This window comes from Mustela nivalis (genome assembly GCF_964662115.1).
Source record: "Mustela nivalis genome assembly, chromosome: 19".
Lineage (NCBI taxonomy): Eukaryota > Metazoa > Chordata > Mammalia > Carnivora > Mustelidae > Mustela > Mustela nivalis.
The window spans coordinates 9,317,581-9,334,220 of NC_139038.1; the positions used below are offsets into that span (position 1 = coordinate 9,317,581).

Genomic DNA, 16,640 nt, shown 5'->3' on the forward strand with positions numbered 1-16,640 from the left:
AGCCGAAGGCAGAGGCTTTAACCCACTGAGCCACCCAAGCGCCCCCCCCCCTTTTTAAATAATGCCATGAATGAATGATTCCAAAGTAGATCCAGGACCCAGGGCCTGATTCGGAGCCTGGCACCTGGAGCCCATCTGTGCTCTCCCGTTTCCCCCTCTTGCCATACTCTCTTGCCTGCAACCTGTCCCTCGGCTTGGCCATCCCCATGTCCCCCCGTCTGCTCCCCTCCCAACCCCTGCATCCCCTGTCGGCCTTGGTAGTTGCTCTTCTCCCAGCGATAGCACCTGTTTCTACGTCCCTGTCCTTCCACATTCAGCTCCAGGGAGAACTCCCCCAGCCCCCAGGGGCCTCACACAGGGGCCAGAGCAGGAAAGACCCTGTCATGAGGGACCAGGCCAGGCTGGCATCCTTCACTCACCAGAGTTCCAGGCTCAGAGAGTGGCCTTGACCTCAGTACTGTCCCTGCCCCTCCTCTCTTATTCTGCCGCGTCTCGGCCGCCCTCTTCCTGAGCCACGTTTTGTCTAGAACATGACCTCCATGAAAGCAGGGCTGGTGCGGGCCTGTCTCCACATCGCCCATTCAAGACACAGGAGGAGGCAAGAGTCCTTGCTTGCTGAATCAAGTTGTCTCGTTTTCTGTCTGTCTTCAAACAGCTCTCTGTCTTTCCCCCTTCTTTTTAAGTTTGTTTGCCTGTCTACCCCTCAATCTACCCTGTTCTCTTTTTCCTCTGGCTCTGCCTTGTCCCTTCTCATTTGTTTTTCTGTGTGATGTGATGTAGACATCACACCTTGATCTTAGAGTCTATCCCTCTCTTCTGGTACCTTTTTTTTTTCCTTAAAGGTTTTATTTATTTATTTGACAGAGAGAGAGAGAGACACAGCGAGAGAGGAAACATAAGCAGGGGGAGCAGCAGAGAGAGAGAGGGGGAGAAGCAGGCTTCCCGTCGAGCAAGGAGCCCAATGTGGGGCTCGATCCCAGAACCCTGGGATCATAACCTGAGCTGAAGGCAGACGCTTAACGATTGAGCCACCCAGGCGCCTCTCTTCTGGTGCTTCGAGTGTTGCCTCGACCCCCCCCACATCAGAGCCCCTTTGCATGCTTGTTTTTTTTTTTTTTTTATTAAAGATTTTTTTTTTTTTTTTATTTGACAGAACACAAGTAGGCAGAGAGGCAGGCAGAGAGAGAGGAGGAAGCAGGCTCCCTGCTGAGCAGAGAGCCCAATGCGGGACTCAATCCCAGGACCCTGAGATCATGACCCGAGCCGAAGGCAGCGGCTTAACCCACTGAGCCACCCAGGCGCCCTGCATGCTTGTTGAATACGCTGCTGTCCAAGTCTCTGTCCAGACTTATGCTAACGATAGCTATTGCTGTGTAACAAATACTCCAAAATTTAACGACTCAAGACAACACCAATTTTATTATGTCTCACAAGTTTGGGGGTCAGAAATTTGGGCAGGGATTGGCTAGGTGATTCTTTTGCTCCGCAAGGCATTGAATGGGGTCACTTTTCATGGGATGGTTTTCAGCAAAGGGGTGGCTTGTGGATTGGAAGTTCCAGGACACTTTCCTTCACATGCCCGGGGCCCCTGGCGGGGACGGCTATGGGGCGGGACTCAGCGCGCCGTCTCTCCTTCTCTTGGGTCTCTCCGTGTGGTGTTTCCAGTGGAGTCTTCAGACTTCTCCCATGGCAGCTCAGGACTCTGAACGCAAGTGTTCCGAAGAAGAGGATGTAGGGCACGACACAATTTTCCCCATTTTTTTATTGGCCAAAGCAGTTAGAGACCGCAGTGGGTTTAGAAGAGTGCATTGTCACTCGTATTCAAAGGTGGGGGACATAGATCCCACCTCTTGATGGAAGGAGGAGCAAGCAGTGGCTGGCCATCTTTTTTTGTTTGTTTGTTTTCATTTTAAGATTTTATTTTTAGGGAACACCTGGGTGGCTCAGTCAGTAAAGTGTCTGCCTTCAGCTCAGGTCATGATCTCAGGATCCCGGGATCGAGCCCCGCATCTGGCTCTCTGTTCAGCACGGAGTCTGCTTCTCCCTCTCCTTCTTCCCCTCCCCTGGCTCATGCTCTCTCTTTCTCTCAAATAAATAAATAAAATAATTAAAAAAAATATTTTATTAAGTATTTATTTATTTGACAGAGAGAGATCACAAGCAGGCAGAGAGGCAGGCAGAGGGGGAGGTGAGGTAGGCAGGCTCCCTGCTGAGCGGAGAGCCCAATGTGGGGCTTGAACCCAGGACCCTGGGATCATGACTTGAGCCAAAGGCAGAGGCTTAACCCACTGAGCCACCCAGGCACCCCCAATAAACAAAATCTTTACATTTATTTTTATGTAATCTCTGCACCCAGGGTAGAGCTCGAACTCATAACCCTGAGATCAAGAGTCCCATGGTCCGGGCACCTGGGTGGCTCAGTGGGTTGAGCCGCTGCCTTCGGCTCGGGTCATGATCTCGGGGTCCTGGGATCGAGCCCCACGTTGGGCTCTCTGCTCAGCAGGGAGTCTGCTTCCCTTCCTCTCTCTCTGCCTGCCTTTCTGCCTACTTGTGATCTCTGTCTGTTAAATAAATAAATAAAAATTCTAAAAAAAAAAAAAAACCAGAGTCCCATGGTCCACTGACTGAGCCAGCTGGGCGCCCCTTGGCGGCCATCTTTAATCCACTGTATCTACAGAGTCATACTCTGCAGTAGACCCCCAGATCATCCTCCTGAACTTGAAGACCCAATGCTGTGGCCCTCACCTGCCCGAGAGCTCATACCCCTCCAGCCCTGGGCTGTTCCTTCGCCTGGCATGCCTCCCGGCCCTGTCACCATGGATTTAGACTGCATTCAGCAGTCCCCTTCTTTGGCCTACCTCCGCACAGCACACGGTGACACTTGTGTGAGACACGTGGGTCGGCCACAGAAGGATGGCAGGATTCAAGCACACGCGGCCAGCAGGCGTTTGCAAGAGACGGCACCAGCCGGGCGGTGGATGTTGGGCGATTGCATAATCCTTTTCTCACCGGAGAGAAAGGCCTGGAACTGGGAGATAAAAATAGTCCCTTGAACCTCAACTCCAGGAGATTTGTGCAAAGCCACCCAGGGCACATAAGACAAGAGGTGACTGTCTGAGGCCACCTGGACTTGTTGGTCCTCCAGGAGGTGAAGAGTGTGTGTCTGGTGTGTCCCTGTTGGCTGTGGCTCTGCGGACTCTGAAGGCACGGCCACTGTCCTCCATGCAGGCAGAGGAGGGGTCAAGGTGCCTGAAATGTCTTCCAAGACTGGCTGGACTTGAGCCCTCAGGAAGCGATGGGAACAATCTGGGAGGTATTTTTGGAGGAGAGTCTTGAGTTGGGCCCAAAGCGTGGGGAGGGTGTGACAGACTCCGTGGGAAGAGTGGGGTCTGGAGCCAGATTTGCCACTGACTAGCTGTGTAGATTTGGAAGAGTGATCTAAGCCTTGCAGAGTCTCAGTTTTCTCATCTGCAAAATGGGGCCAGTAATACCTGCCTGACTGTCGTGCTCCTTTTCTAATTATTATAGTTCTCAGGATGAGAGCCCGAAGTAAATTGGTGATGTGTGTGTTAAGCCAGTGATGTTCTGGCAAATGATAAGCCCTGGGCATCTGGGTCACTCGCCCTGTCCTGGTACCTTAACTGCTTACTCTGCCCCCAGCCTAACCCATCAGCGTTTCTCTGAAGTGGTCCTTTTCCTTGGTCCCATCCCTGACACCCTGGTGCCTCGTCTATGCCCAGCATTATGTGGGGTCTACACTGCATTCAGGGGGCCGTCACTTCTCTCCTAGTGCCCCTGCCTAGCCCACCACAGGCTTCCTCTTCCCGTCCATTTCCTTCTCCTCCTCTGGCACATCTCTCTCCCTCTCTCTTTCTCTCTCTCTCCAGAGCCTAGGAAATTGAGGAGTCCCCTGTGGCCGACGGGCAGGGCTGACCTTGAAGTGGATCTTTAATAAAAAATGAGCAGAAGCAGCCGCTTCCCCTGCTCGCCGCCCCTCCTCCCTCTTGCCTCCTGCTCTCTTCGCCTTCGCCTGTGAATCTCCCATAGGGGGCACTTGGTCCGGGGTAAGCATCGCCTTCATTAGGGAACTTTTGGAGGGTACAAATCCCTGGGGTGTGGGCACGTGAAGGAAGGGAGCTTTTCATGGCACTGGCGACGTGGTATGAAGAGGGGGTTCCTCTCTGAGGCTATGGACCCTGCCTGTTTCTGCCTTAGAGCTTTGCAGGGGACGTCACCCCACCAAGCCTCATAACTGTCCCAGGGGTTCCGCCCCCACCGTGGCCCAAGGCCATCGTGGACTAGAGGTGGGGGGCCGGCAGCAGCAGCAGCAGCATCAAGCGGACTCAGGAGCGGGAGGGGCTCACACTCTCCACTCGCCGTGGTCCCAGCAGTGTGTTCATTTCTCAGTCTTTCAAATCCTCGTGATGAGCCTGTGAGCTGGAGATCATTGTCCCATCTCACAGATGAGGACGCCGGGGATGAGAGAGGTTCAGAGCTGCCCACAGCCCCCTAGTCCGTAGGTGACCAGGGCAATGATTTGAGTCTAAAACCCAACTGTCCCCCCAAAACCACTGGCCTCAGAGCTGCACAGTCTTACCTTTCCTCCCTGGGCCTGGGGCAACCAGCTTCCCTTCCCCACTAAGGCTGGAACCCACTTAGGCTCTTGAATGTAGTCCCTGCAGGAGGGACAGGGCTCCCAGAACCAGGTTGCCAATTCCCTGGCTCCTCAGTACGTCCTTCTTTCCACCGGGGTCTTTTGGGACCCCGACCTCTGAACGGTGCCCATGGTGGGTGTGTGACCCTCGCTGGCCCAGCCACGGTGCCCTTAGGGCTTGACTAGGTCTTACAGGTATACGGGAGGTATAGACACGTGTATGGATGCGTGTGCACAGATGAGCAAATATAGCACGTGGAAAGCATGCAGGGGAAAATGACTATATGAATTTGCAATTGAAGGAATGAGTGAGTCATTTAAATGGATAAGTGAATGAGGCGTTGAGTCAGTGAACTCTGCTTGCCAGGCAAGGTAGATGCAAGGGCAGACACCATGTCCTTTCTGGGCCCTCCCTTCCCACGAGGCCCGCAGTGACAGAGATGCCCCCCACCTGTTCACGCTCCCCTTCCAGAGAGGATAGTCATCAATGGAATGGGAATACCCATCCAAGGACTACAACTCCCAGCATTCTTTGCACGCAGACAGACCATGTGACTAATTCTCACCAATGGACTGTGGGCAGAAGGGACATTTTGCTGGCAGAGGAGCCCAAGAAGCAGGTGTGCCCTCTTTCTCCTCTCTTCCCCCACCTGCTGGCAGGATGCACAAAGCCCTGCAGAGGGGTGAGGGAGCCACAAGCGGGAAAGAGTCTGGGTCCCTGTGTTGTCACGTGGAGGAGAGCTTGCCTGCCTACCAGGCACATCAGCCCAGGACTGTTAGAGACTGAGAAATGATGAGTAGTGATAAGTCGCTGGCACTTGGCATTCCCTGTCATAGCAGCTAGCGCTGCCTCAACGAACACACAGAAGCCACTTGTTCCTTGTCAAGCTATGGAACTTAGTGGGGGCTGTGGAGACGTCAACAGGTGTCTGTGACGAGGGTAGACCACACAGTCTCGTGGCTTTCCCCTCACTCCCGCATTCAGGGACGAGTTCGTGCTGCTTCTGGGTTGAGGGAGGGGCTCCGATGTGGGGGCTAAAACTGACCCATGAGCCAAAACTAACCTACGGTGTCAGAAGTCGGGATGCTGGGGCACCTGGGTGGCTCAGTGGGTGGCGCCTCTGCCTTCGGCTCCTGTCATGATCCCAGGGGCCTGGGATCAAGCCCCGAATCCGGCTCTCTGCTCAGCGGGGAGCCTGCTTCCCTGCCTCTCTCTGCCTGCCTCTCTGCCTACTTGTGATCTCTGTCAAATAAATAAACAAAATCTTAAAAAAAAAAAAAAAAAGAAGTCAGGATGCTGGTTTTCCCTGGAGCCGGGGACTAGAAGGAGCGCACGGAGGGCTGGGAGTGTTCTGTTCCTCGAACTAGATGCGGGGTGCTTGGGTGTGTCCTGTTTGTGAAAATTCAGGGAGCTGTATCTGTACAATTTCTGCACTTCCTGTATGTTTATTGTATTTTGAGAAAACGCATTTTTAAATGCCCAGCGGAGGGAAGGCAGGGTGTGGAGAGAAAAGGGTGGCAGGAGGTGGGGTGGAAGCGAGGGGTGGGTGTCAGCAGAGGGAGGGGGGAGGGGGCAGCCCGAGACGGATGCCTCCTCTCTCTCCATAGCAGGCCACCGGAGGCCATCACACACCAGCCATCGTCCCTTCATCCTATGTCCAGGTCCAGGAAGCATCCAAGCTGTCCCCCTGGGCAAGTGCCATGGCTTGGGGACCCTCAGCCCCGGAGAGTGTACAGGGCCTAGAGCACCCCACCCCCCGGGTCCATGTGCCTGGGACAGGGCACACAGGGTGGGGGTCAGGGTCAGGGTCAGGGGGAGGGGAGTGGGGAGGATGGCTGTGGAGAGGGCAGCTGAGGCTGTCCTGGAGGATGTGACCCGGTTTCATTTCCCGTGTCCGCCTGCCAGCAGACTAGATTCTGGTCGTCTGAACCCCCTGCACACGTCTACACAGCACACACACCAGACTCATGCACAACTCGACTATACCTCGTGTACGTGCCCCACGCACTGTCCCATACGTGCCTCATGTGTGTCTCCGCACTCCTTCATACCCTCCACACACGCCCGTAGACATGCCCCCCACACATGTCCCGTACCCGTGCCTCAGGTACACACCCTGCACACGTGTCCACACTCAGGTCACGTGCACGCCTCACACCAGCCCCGCCCCCCTCACGCCATATCCTCTCGTCCCACACACCTCGGTCGTGAAATGGCCGCACCTCCCGGTAACACGCGGCTGCACGCCACAGTGCACATGTCCTGACACACAGCACATACACACTCGGCATGCACACGTGTGTGCGTGCACCAGCACATCAGACCCCGGGATAGAGAGATGGCCTGCCTTGGAAGGAGGACACCCACAGCAACCGGGACCCCCAGGCACCCAGAGGCGGGAGTGGATCGATCAAGGGTCCTTCCGTGGGTTTTAACCCAGGCTCTGTGGCTCCTAGGAGGGCCTTTCCCGACTGTCCTGCCTCACGTGAAAGGTGTCCTTGTCGGGATCCGCCAGAGCCCCAGGCCCCACCCCAGCAGCGGGGGCAGCAGCCAGAGTGGGCTGGGGGCGGGACTCGAGGCAGAGCTAGGTGGGAGCCCCCCCGGGAAGCTCCAGGGTCCCCCAAGCCCAGCACACCCACTGGGGTGCCCCGTTCCGGGGAGGCGCAGATGGCTTGGAGCAGGCTGTCGGGGGGGGGGGGACAGGGAGACAGCCGTCTACCTGGGAAAGATTGTGCATGTGTCCGTGCCCACATGTGGCGACGGGCTCAAGCGTGGTGCACTTCATTGCACGCTACCAAAGATCTCCGGCTCAACTGACGGCAGCAGCACCTCCTTCTCCCCCCGGCCCTGCTTTAATGACTTCTGGCAGGGCCCCTGGCTGGCTGAGTTTGCCTCCCGAGCCCGAGGCCTGCTCCGGCAAAGCAGAACAGGGTGCGGGTAGGTCCTGCTTGTCTGCTCTGCCTGTGGCTGGCCCATGGACCCCCGCTTCTTTATCTCTGACTCCCGCTGGACCTGGCCAGAGCCTTCCTTCCAGCAGCCCCTGTTCTCAGACCAGGAAGCCTGCCCGTGAGCCCCAGGAGGGCCCTGACCTCCAAGGAAGGAAAATGACAAAGACAGTCACCATTTATCGAGTGAATGCCCATGGTGTGCTGTGGACTTCGTTACTTAGTTTTTGCCACGAGCCTGGCAGTGGGCAGTGTCAGCTCCGTGTTCCTAGTGAGGAAGCTGGGGCCCAGAGAGGTTTAGTAATTTGCTCAAGGCTCCACAGCCTCGGCAGGGTGGGCAGGTTGAGGTTGGGCAAGAGGTCTGGGGTCTGGAGTGAGATGACCTCCTGTTGGCCCTCAGCAGCCTCCTCTTCCAGGCTGTCCTTCCGGACTAACTCTCTCTTCTGGAAGGGTCTGCCGCCCTGGGGAGTATAGCGTCAAACTTATAATGTAGCATGTTGCCCGTGAAATTTTGAGCAATTCGAGAGTTCCACATTCTCATTCCCCCGAGTGCCTTCTCTGCGGCTTGCTATCAAGCGCTTTCTCGAAATCAGCTCGTGTTTGAGCTCAGCCTCGGGTGAGCCACGTGGCCCAGGATGAGGCAGGCTTGACGTGCTGGTTTTCAACATTGAGACCCACATCGCAGTACATATGCCCAAGCCATGCCAGGGCCCCGTGGAGAAGCCTGGCCTGGTGCCCAGCACCAGCGCGTGGTCCCTGTGCCCCGCCCTGAGGCCTCTCCCACCTGCAGCGACCGACCCTCCCTTCTGACAGTCAGGCTGCTGACCCTGCTCCTCCCTGTAGAAAGCCCCCTGGGCTGGGGTCACAGGTCCCAGCGAGCAATCACCACGGGCAAGGTCACTTGACTTGAGCCTCAGTTGGCTAATTGTCCTCACACCATTCCCATGCCTAGTAGGTATGTGGTGCAGAGTAGCGGTCCCACAAAGGCGGCTGTGGTTGCCCTGGGCTCCTGCAGGGAAGGGGAGGGGGCGGCCAGGCAGTGTCTGTGCCTCACCCTTTGTCATAGAGCCCTCGGCACAGGCAGCTGTGGAAAGTTCTGGTAGGACAGGATGCTCTGGGAGGCACCCGGGCACTTCTTGGCTTGCTCCAAATGGGCACCAGCGGGATCTCAAGGGTCCCACCGCACCCCCTCTTTTCCCTGAGCCCAGCCCAATGCAGGTACACCAGGCATTTGCTTTCGAAGCTTCTAGCGTCGGCCCCCCAACACATAGGCACACCCACATGTCCACCTGCACCACACACACACAGTCACCCCAGCCCACAAAAAAAGCATTTGCAATCACCCCGGCCCAGGCACCCAACCAGCCAACCTCCCTAGCAGGAGGGGAGTTAACCTAATTACCGGCCTGGTCTGGCTGGCGCCTGGCTGGGAGAATGTTAACACCAGCAGGAGCCTGGGAGGGAGAGAGCAGGGCGGAGAGGAGTTATTTTAGGCGATGGGGTGGAGTTTGCAGAGGAGCTGGGTCCTTGGCTTAGGGAGGAGGGGGCTCAGAGGACTGGAGGGCTCAGGTCACAGGATGGAGGCAGCTTGGCTGTGGCCTCCTGAAGAGGGACCAGGCCAGCCTGGGGCTCCCAGGGATGGGGGGAGGGGATTTGCCAATGCTCCCCAGCAGCGGGGTCCCACTGGGTGGGGGCGGGGGCTGGGGAGAAGAATGAGCTGACAGCCCCTGCTCCTACACCTACACACACAGAGACAGGGTCGGGGAGCAGGGTGGGTCCTCTCTGTCCGGCCTTTGAGAGTAGCCGGGCAGTGGCAGGGACTGTGATGTGACATCTCAGCCGTGCCAGTTCCCCTGCGAATGGCCTCTGTTTAGGCCCCAAGCAGGGATCCATCCATCTGCCAAGAGTCTGCCTCCTGGGGGTGGGGTGGGCCACACCTCCCCTGACTACCCCCCCACCCCGACACCCCGACATCAAAGCACCAGCGAGCCAGGACCTCAAGAAATCCAAGGGTCTGGTTTCAAGGGACAGAACCAACCCACGTGCAGGAAGGGTTTGCCCCGCAGTGGAGGGAACTAGTAAGAGATAAGATGTCTGAGACGCGGCCATGCCGGGACTGCGGGCCCCTTACTGAAGGCGTTCGAATCCCGGCTCATTTCACCCGCTGTGTGACCTTGGGCAAGTTCCTCGGCCTCTCTGAGCATCAGTTCTCTTGGCTGTGGAACGGAGATGCTAATTGTGCCCACTGGAGAAGGGTGTGGTGAGGGTTAAAAGGAATATGCCTGCCAACACCTAGGACGGGGGCGCCAGCTTCCTGTGGCAGCCGCAGCAATCACCACAGACTCAGTGGCTTATTATCTAACAATTATCTAACAGTTCCGGAGGTCAGAAGTTCTAACACCAAAGTGGCAGCCGGGCTGCTGTTGTTCCGGAGGTCTAGGAGGATCTGTCTCCTTGCCTGCCTGCCTTGGCTGGTGGCCCCTGCCCATTCTCCGGGCTCCAAGCAGCACCTTCCAATCTTGCTCTGACCTGCTTCTGGCCTCCCGCCTCCTCCTCTGGTTCTGACCTTCTGTCCTCCTGCTGTGATGCTGCAGGAGACTCTCCCCAGCTTGTAATATTGAACCTAATCACAGGTCCCAAGTCCCCTTGGCCACGTAAGGTTCCAGGGTTGAGGAGGGGATGACTTTGCACAGGGCGGGGGGAGGGGGAGCTATTCTTCTGCCTCCTGCAAGACCTGGGAAGTAGGCAGGACTTAGCCGATGGGAAAGAGGAAAAAATTGTGCTCACGGCCTGGATAGGGTGATCCAACTTAAGTGGTGGGAGATGGTGTCACCGGTAGGGCCTTCCAGGGGCAGCCAGGAAAAGTTGACCCTGTTTTAGGCAAAATGTGACATCAGAATAAGGTACCAGACACATCACAACTCCCTGCTGTGCAGGGCTTTATAGTTTGTAAAGGGCTTTTCATGATCTCCTGGAAGAGGAAACTGAGGCTCGGCCAGTGGGCAGTGCTTCCCCCCAAGGTCACTTGGGTGTAAATGGCAGAGCTAGGACTGAATCCTGGGCTGCTGGATTTCAAGGTTAGGGGGCGTGGGTCTTCCCACCACCCGCTGGGTGCCGCTGTGCCCACCACGGCTGTTGAATGTGGGATGGGTCAGAGGCCGGAACCCTGGGAGTGGGTACGGCACCCTGAGAAGAGCAAAGGGGCCTGGGTTTGGGGGCCAGCAGCCTGAGCTCCTGCCCTGCAGGGTCACTCACACTGTGTGAGCTGGGGCAAGTCACCCTCATCCCTAAAAGGGTCAGTAATGGGTGACCACTGCAGCACACGCCAAGACCCAGGGGTGAACACAGGGCGTGGGGCTAGAGTCTGGGGTCTAGCATCTCAATAATGTGCTTTGGAAAGTCACAGGTTTAAATTTAAATTAAAAAAAATTCTTTTTAAGGTTTGGGTTTATGGAGGGCAAATGACCTCTTTATTTATTTATTGGACAGAGAGAGACACAGCGAGAGAAGGAACACAAGCAGGGGGGAGTGGGAGAGGGAGAAGCAGGCTCCCTGCTGAGCAGAGAGCCCGATGTGGGGCTCTATTCCAGGACCCCGGAATCCTGACCTGAGCCAAAGGCAGATGTTTAAGGACTGAGCCACCCAGGCGTCCCTCTTTTTTTTTTTTTTTAAGATTTATTTATTTGAGAGAGAGGAGCGAGCGCTTGCCAATGCCTACACACAAAAGTGGGGGGAGGGGCAGAGAGCGAGAATCTTCAAGCAGACGCCCCCCTGAGTGCGAAGCCTGACCTGGGGCTCAATCTCATGACCCATGAGATCATGATCTGAGCTGAAACCGAGAGTCAGGCTGACCGAGCCACCCAGGTGCCCCGAATTTTCATTTCATAAGTGATACTCATTATGCATTCCGACCTCTGTTGGGAGGGATCTCTTTCTCCCGGTGCAATATTTAGCTCTACAAAGTGTGTTGGTGTGTTGGGACTGCTGGATCAAACCACTGCAGAGAGGTTCAGGCAACAGGAATTTATAGCCTCACAGTTCTGGGGGCCAGACCCAGGCGTTTGGTGCTATCAAGTCCTTTGGGGGGGGGCACCCCGTCCGACACCTCTCCCCTGGCTTCTGATGGTCCTCTGGCAATATGTGGCATTCCTTGGCTTGCAGATGCATCGCCCATTTCTGCTTTTGTGTTCACATGATGTTCTCCTTGCGTGTGTGTCTGTGAACAAATGTCCCTTTTACATAAGGACACCAGTCAGCTTGGATTAGGGGCCCCACCCGACTCTGGTGTGGCCTCCTTGTACCTAATTCCGTCTGCAACGATCCTATGTCCAAAGAAGGTGGCACCCTGAGGTGCTTGGGGCTAGGACTCCAATGAGAATTTTTAGGGGTGCAGTTCAGCCCATAACACAAAGCATATGGGATGGAAAGCTGAGGGTACCCTACATAAAGCATAGACTCCAAAGACAATTCCCTTCCTTGTTCTCAAAATTAATACCAAGCTAACTGGTATGAATTCCTTGGAGATCTTTTCCTACACGTTTACATTCACACACAAATGGGTATTTGGGGGGTTCTGTGGGACTTTTAAAAATATTGTGGTTTTTCTACCCTACATGCAATCATATTACACAGTTTCGTTTTCATTTATCAGGTGGGGGAGAGTCTTTTATGTCAAATCGGTGCTTCAATTATTAGCTTTGGCCCTGGGGAAGGAGATGGGGTGGGTGAAGCTGTTGGAAACTACCCCAAAACCAGGGCCTGGACCCCACCCTCCCCGGCCTGAAGCCAGGCTGGGCGCACCCCCGCACCCCGCGGTGAGCACCACCAGGGGGCGCTGTGCAGGGAGAGGCACCTGTTCTCTCAAGTTCCCCTGCAGAAGGGGACTCGCTCCAGGGTGGTATTAAAATATTTAACCAGCCCCCCCCCAAATAATAATAAAATTAAAAATTAAAAATAAATGTAACCACCAAAAGCACGTCGGCACTGGCTAATCGGTTCGGGAGAAGCTATGCTGCCAGGCGTTACCTCTTCACGTTGCGGAGGCCCCGGGGGTCCCAGGGGAGGGGCCAGCGGCCTGGGGCAGAAGCTATTTACTAGTCAGTTTCAGGGATTTATTTCCCAAACCAGATTAGCTGTACTGGGGCAAACCAGCCAAAGATGGGCAAACCCACCTGGCCCTACTCCGGGCATCCGGTTCTGGGTGACCCTGTCGGATTTTTCGGGGGAATTCGGCTAAGCATCCAGAAAGAAAGAAAGGGCACGCAGGAACACATTTCTGGTTGGCCAGCTCGGGCTGCTGTTAGGAGTTTGCCCCAGGCAGCGAGCCCGCAGGCCCAGGGGGAGCTCCGGCGAAGCCCCGGGGGAGTAGACACTGCAGAGGCTGGGAAGGCGCGACCTGGAAGCCCCAGGTCACTCCCCTTGCAGGGCCTGGCGAGGTCCTGAGGCTTTCTCCTTAACAGATGTGCCAAGCTATCCTTCCTGCGGCTCCGCCAATTGCGGGGGTGGGGTGTGGAGGGAAGGAGGGGGGCTGGGCCTTGGGTCTTGGGCCAGGTAAATGGGGAGGGGATGTTCCTCCCGCACCCCAACCTCCGGCCCCCTCCTCCCTGCCGGTTATGTCTCTCGGCCGGTTTTCGCAGACCTCCCTGGGCTGGCCCCCAGCTCCTCTCCCCCAGTCAAGGCAGCCGCCGCTCGAGTCTGGGTGTGCAGAAGCGACGCAGGGCAGAGAGCCGGATTTGGCTCTGGAATGCTAATCCTCGCTCCGCGGCCACCTGGCCCGCCTGTCCCTCAGAGTCGCTTTGCGGCCTCCAGCTCCCTCTCCAGGCAATTTGGGAGAACTGCAGAGGAGGGGGGCTGCGCCCAAGTCCCTCCTAAGCGGGCTCAGGGTCATTCCAGGTTAAGCTGTTCAGCCGCCGCCGTCAGGGCGCCATGCTCCTTTCCTTGCAATTAGCCAGCCTGGCGGTGTCCACCCTTGACTTCCACGCGGTCCCTCTGCACGACGAAGTCTTCGGCCACGTAATTACCCCTCGGTGCGGGCAGTGCGGGCGCCCAGGCGACTTTTGCACTGGGTGTCCCTGAGCTCTCTAGAGCCTGGTCATTACCACCGTACACCCAATCCCTGGGTTTTCGTTCCTTGTTGAGGGGCCAGAAGGTGGGGATGGCGACCAGTCCGGGGACCAGGAGGCACTTCACTGGAGCTTGCAAGCGGGGGCGCACTTAGCTTAACCCTGCCTGGTACCTGGCATAGGGACCCCCAAGTGGTGGGAACGGAGCTGGGAGATGAGGCTTTGTCCCCATGTCCCTGTCATCCTTTCCCTCCTGCTCACTGCCACCCTGTTTTGGACCCTCAGCCCTCCTGCTGCTGAGCGTCCTGAGTGGGCCCTAAGTGGGCCCTTTCCTGCTTAGAGGACAGCCTGCAGGCCTGGAGCAAGGGGGTCCCCTGGGCCCCACCCCAGGCCCCTGGGATCGTGTCACCATCCCTGTCCCCACTTCCATAGAAGGAGGTCCAAACTCTTCAGCCTGGCATTCCAGACCGTCCCCAGAACAGTCCCAGTCCCTCCTCCCGTGCCCTAGGCCACAAGCCCAACACTCGGCCTTTCCTCAAGCCGGCTCCAGCCCATCCTCTGAAGCCCAGGCACTCCAGCGGCTGCCAGGCAAGCCCGTCCTGCTCTCCCTGCCGTGGGCATCAAGGCAGCCTTGCAGAACCTGCTCAAACGCTCCCCCTCCTCCCTCCCGAGCTTGCTCGCTGCCTCTGCCAAAATATTCAGAAAGACCTGGGTCTTGAGTCCTGCACTACTGTATCCACGCTCTCCTCACAGGCTGTCCCGTACCCGACCTGAGCCCTGGAAGGCAGGAGGCCTGCGTAGTAGAAAGAGCTCTCGGGTAGCCAGCATTGAAAGCGCGGTGTCTCATCACCCTTCCCCAGCAAATTCTGGAAGAGCCTGCAGTGTTTTCTGTCCTTGGCCACCCCCCTTCTCAGACTGCTAGGTCAAAACTTTTGAGGGGTGGTGGGCTGGCATCTTTAGCAAAGCATCTGGGAGCTCCCCCCGCCCCCCGCCACCATCCCCATGCGGTGACCGCTGGTACAGAGATGCACAGGGATCTTCTTGAACGAGACAGCCTCCTCTGAGTCACCTGCACCAGGGTTGCAGCAAGGATCCCATGACGCAGCGAATGACCCCAGAGATGCTGGCGTGGCGTTTCACACATAGAGCTTCTGGGAGGAGTTAGTCCGAAGGCAGTGTCCAGAGTCGAGCTCTTTACAGTAGAAAAACCCTCAGCAACCTAATTAACCAACGGCAGTGGTGTAGTTACTGTGGGCTCCCTGTTAAGGGTGACCCCGTGGTGACAAGCGATAAGGGAAAATACATCTGGGGGCACCTGGGGGCTCAGTCGCTGGGTGACCGCCTTTGGCTCAGGTCATGATCCCTGGGTCCAGGGATCAAGCTCCGCATGGGGCTCCCTGCTCAGCGGGAAGCCTGCTTCTCCCTCTCCCGATCCCCCTGCTTGTGTTCCCTCTCTCCGTCTCTGTCAAATAAATGAATACCATCTTAAAAAAAAGGGAGAGGGAAAGGAATACACCTGTGCTTATAGTGGTAGCGCGCCTCCCAAGTTGGCCCCCAAAGAACCAGGCCTTCCTAGGACTCCTGCCCTTGTGGGGCTGGTCCGCTCCCCACTACACGCCCTGGCCTGCCCGTGGACTTGCTTCCACCTCGAGGATGGGACCGGTTCTGGCCTGTCCTACCGCCAGGCAGTTTCTGGCCCCAAGCCATCCAGTAAGAGATCTGCCCGCTCTGCAGGAGAGGCCCCGTGAAGGACAAGCCCGGCCGCCTGGCATCCCTACACCGCAGCCACGCTCCAGCCACCATCTCGGTGGTGCTGGCCTGCTGTGCCCTCCAGCTGGGGAAGCAGCAGCCAGTGGAGCCTCATCGACCTGCAGAGGGGCTGTGGGGGGACAACACATGACGACACGGAAAATGGCTTTAAAGCAACTAGACCAGGTGCGTGTGCACGTGTTTCACAGGAAGAGCGGCAGGCCACAAAATGGCACCTGAGGCCCTATCTCAACTTATGAAAGCAGCAAAATTAAGAGGACAAATCCCATCTGATCTGGGATTATTTTCTGCTGTTTTGGGGCTACATTTTAGATTTTATTTTTTTATTATTCTTTTTTAAGGTTTTATTTGACAGAGAGAGAACATGCTTGGGGGGTGCAGCAGAGGAGGGAGATGCTGAGCAGGGAGCCCGATGTGGGACTCGAGCTCAGGACCCCAGGATCATGACCTGAGCCGAACGCAGACGCTTAACAGACTGAGCCACCCAGGTGCCCCACATTTTAGGTTTTAAACAGTGGACGCCTGTTACTCTTATAAGGAAACAATGATGTCACGGTAATACTCATTTTAAGGAAAGCTGCTGTAGATGGAGAAGTATCCCCGCCCAGGGCAGAGCTCCGCCCCCACCTGCCCTTTGACCATGTCACTAGGTCATCACCTGCTGCCGCCCAAGTTCCTTCCCAAGAGTGGGGTTCTCAGCTCCCCCTTCCACTGAACAGAGCACACCAGACGCTAATGGGAACAGGTCCTGCTCTAACCCCCACATTTACCCCAAGCCCAGAGGATACAACCAAGTTCTTGTTTAGCCCCCAATGGGGACATGAGGCCAGCCCTCCTGTGTCCCCCACGCTGCCTCGGCAGCTGGCATTGTGATTCCCGCCCCTGCTCCCGCCTTCACCCCAACTCTGGCCTAGCATGGCCCCCTGCCCGGAGACCGGGCTGGGCGGGGGAGGAGGAGACTCGGAACAGGACAGAGGTCAGTTGAGGCAGCTCCGATGGGAGAAGCCGGAGCTGTAGGCTGAGCCAGAGTCTGCCACATGAACCTGGGAAGGGCAGCTGGGCATGGGCCACCAGCTGTCACCTCGGGACACTGAAGGGCCGGGCCGGAGCCGAGCCTTCCCCGGGCTCGTCAGCGGAGGGAGGCGGCGCTGCAGAGCAGGGTCAGGAGGGACAGCTACTGATCAACTTTTCACACGTTCTCAGAGCTG

At 56.8% G+C, this 16,640-nt stretch overlaps 1 long non-coding RNA gene across 1 annotated transcript; it reads right to left on the reverse strand.

The window, feature by feature from the left end:
• Window positions 1-1,467: 1,467 nt before the first annotated feature.
• Window positions 1,468-3,211, reverse strand: LOC309854189. Its single transcript, XR_014306128.1, has 3 exons — window positions 3,125-3,211; window positions 2,859-3,028; window positions 1,468-1,702 (listed from the first exon to the last, which is right to left on the reverse strand). It is a non-coding gene; the product is annotated as an uncharacterized lncRNA (long non-coding RNA).
• Between the last annotated feature and the right edge of the window lie 13,429 nt (window positions 3,212-16,640).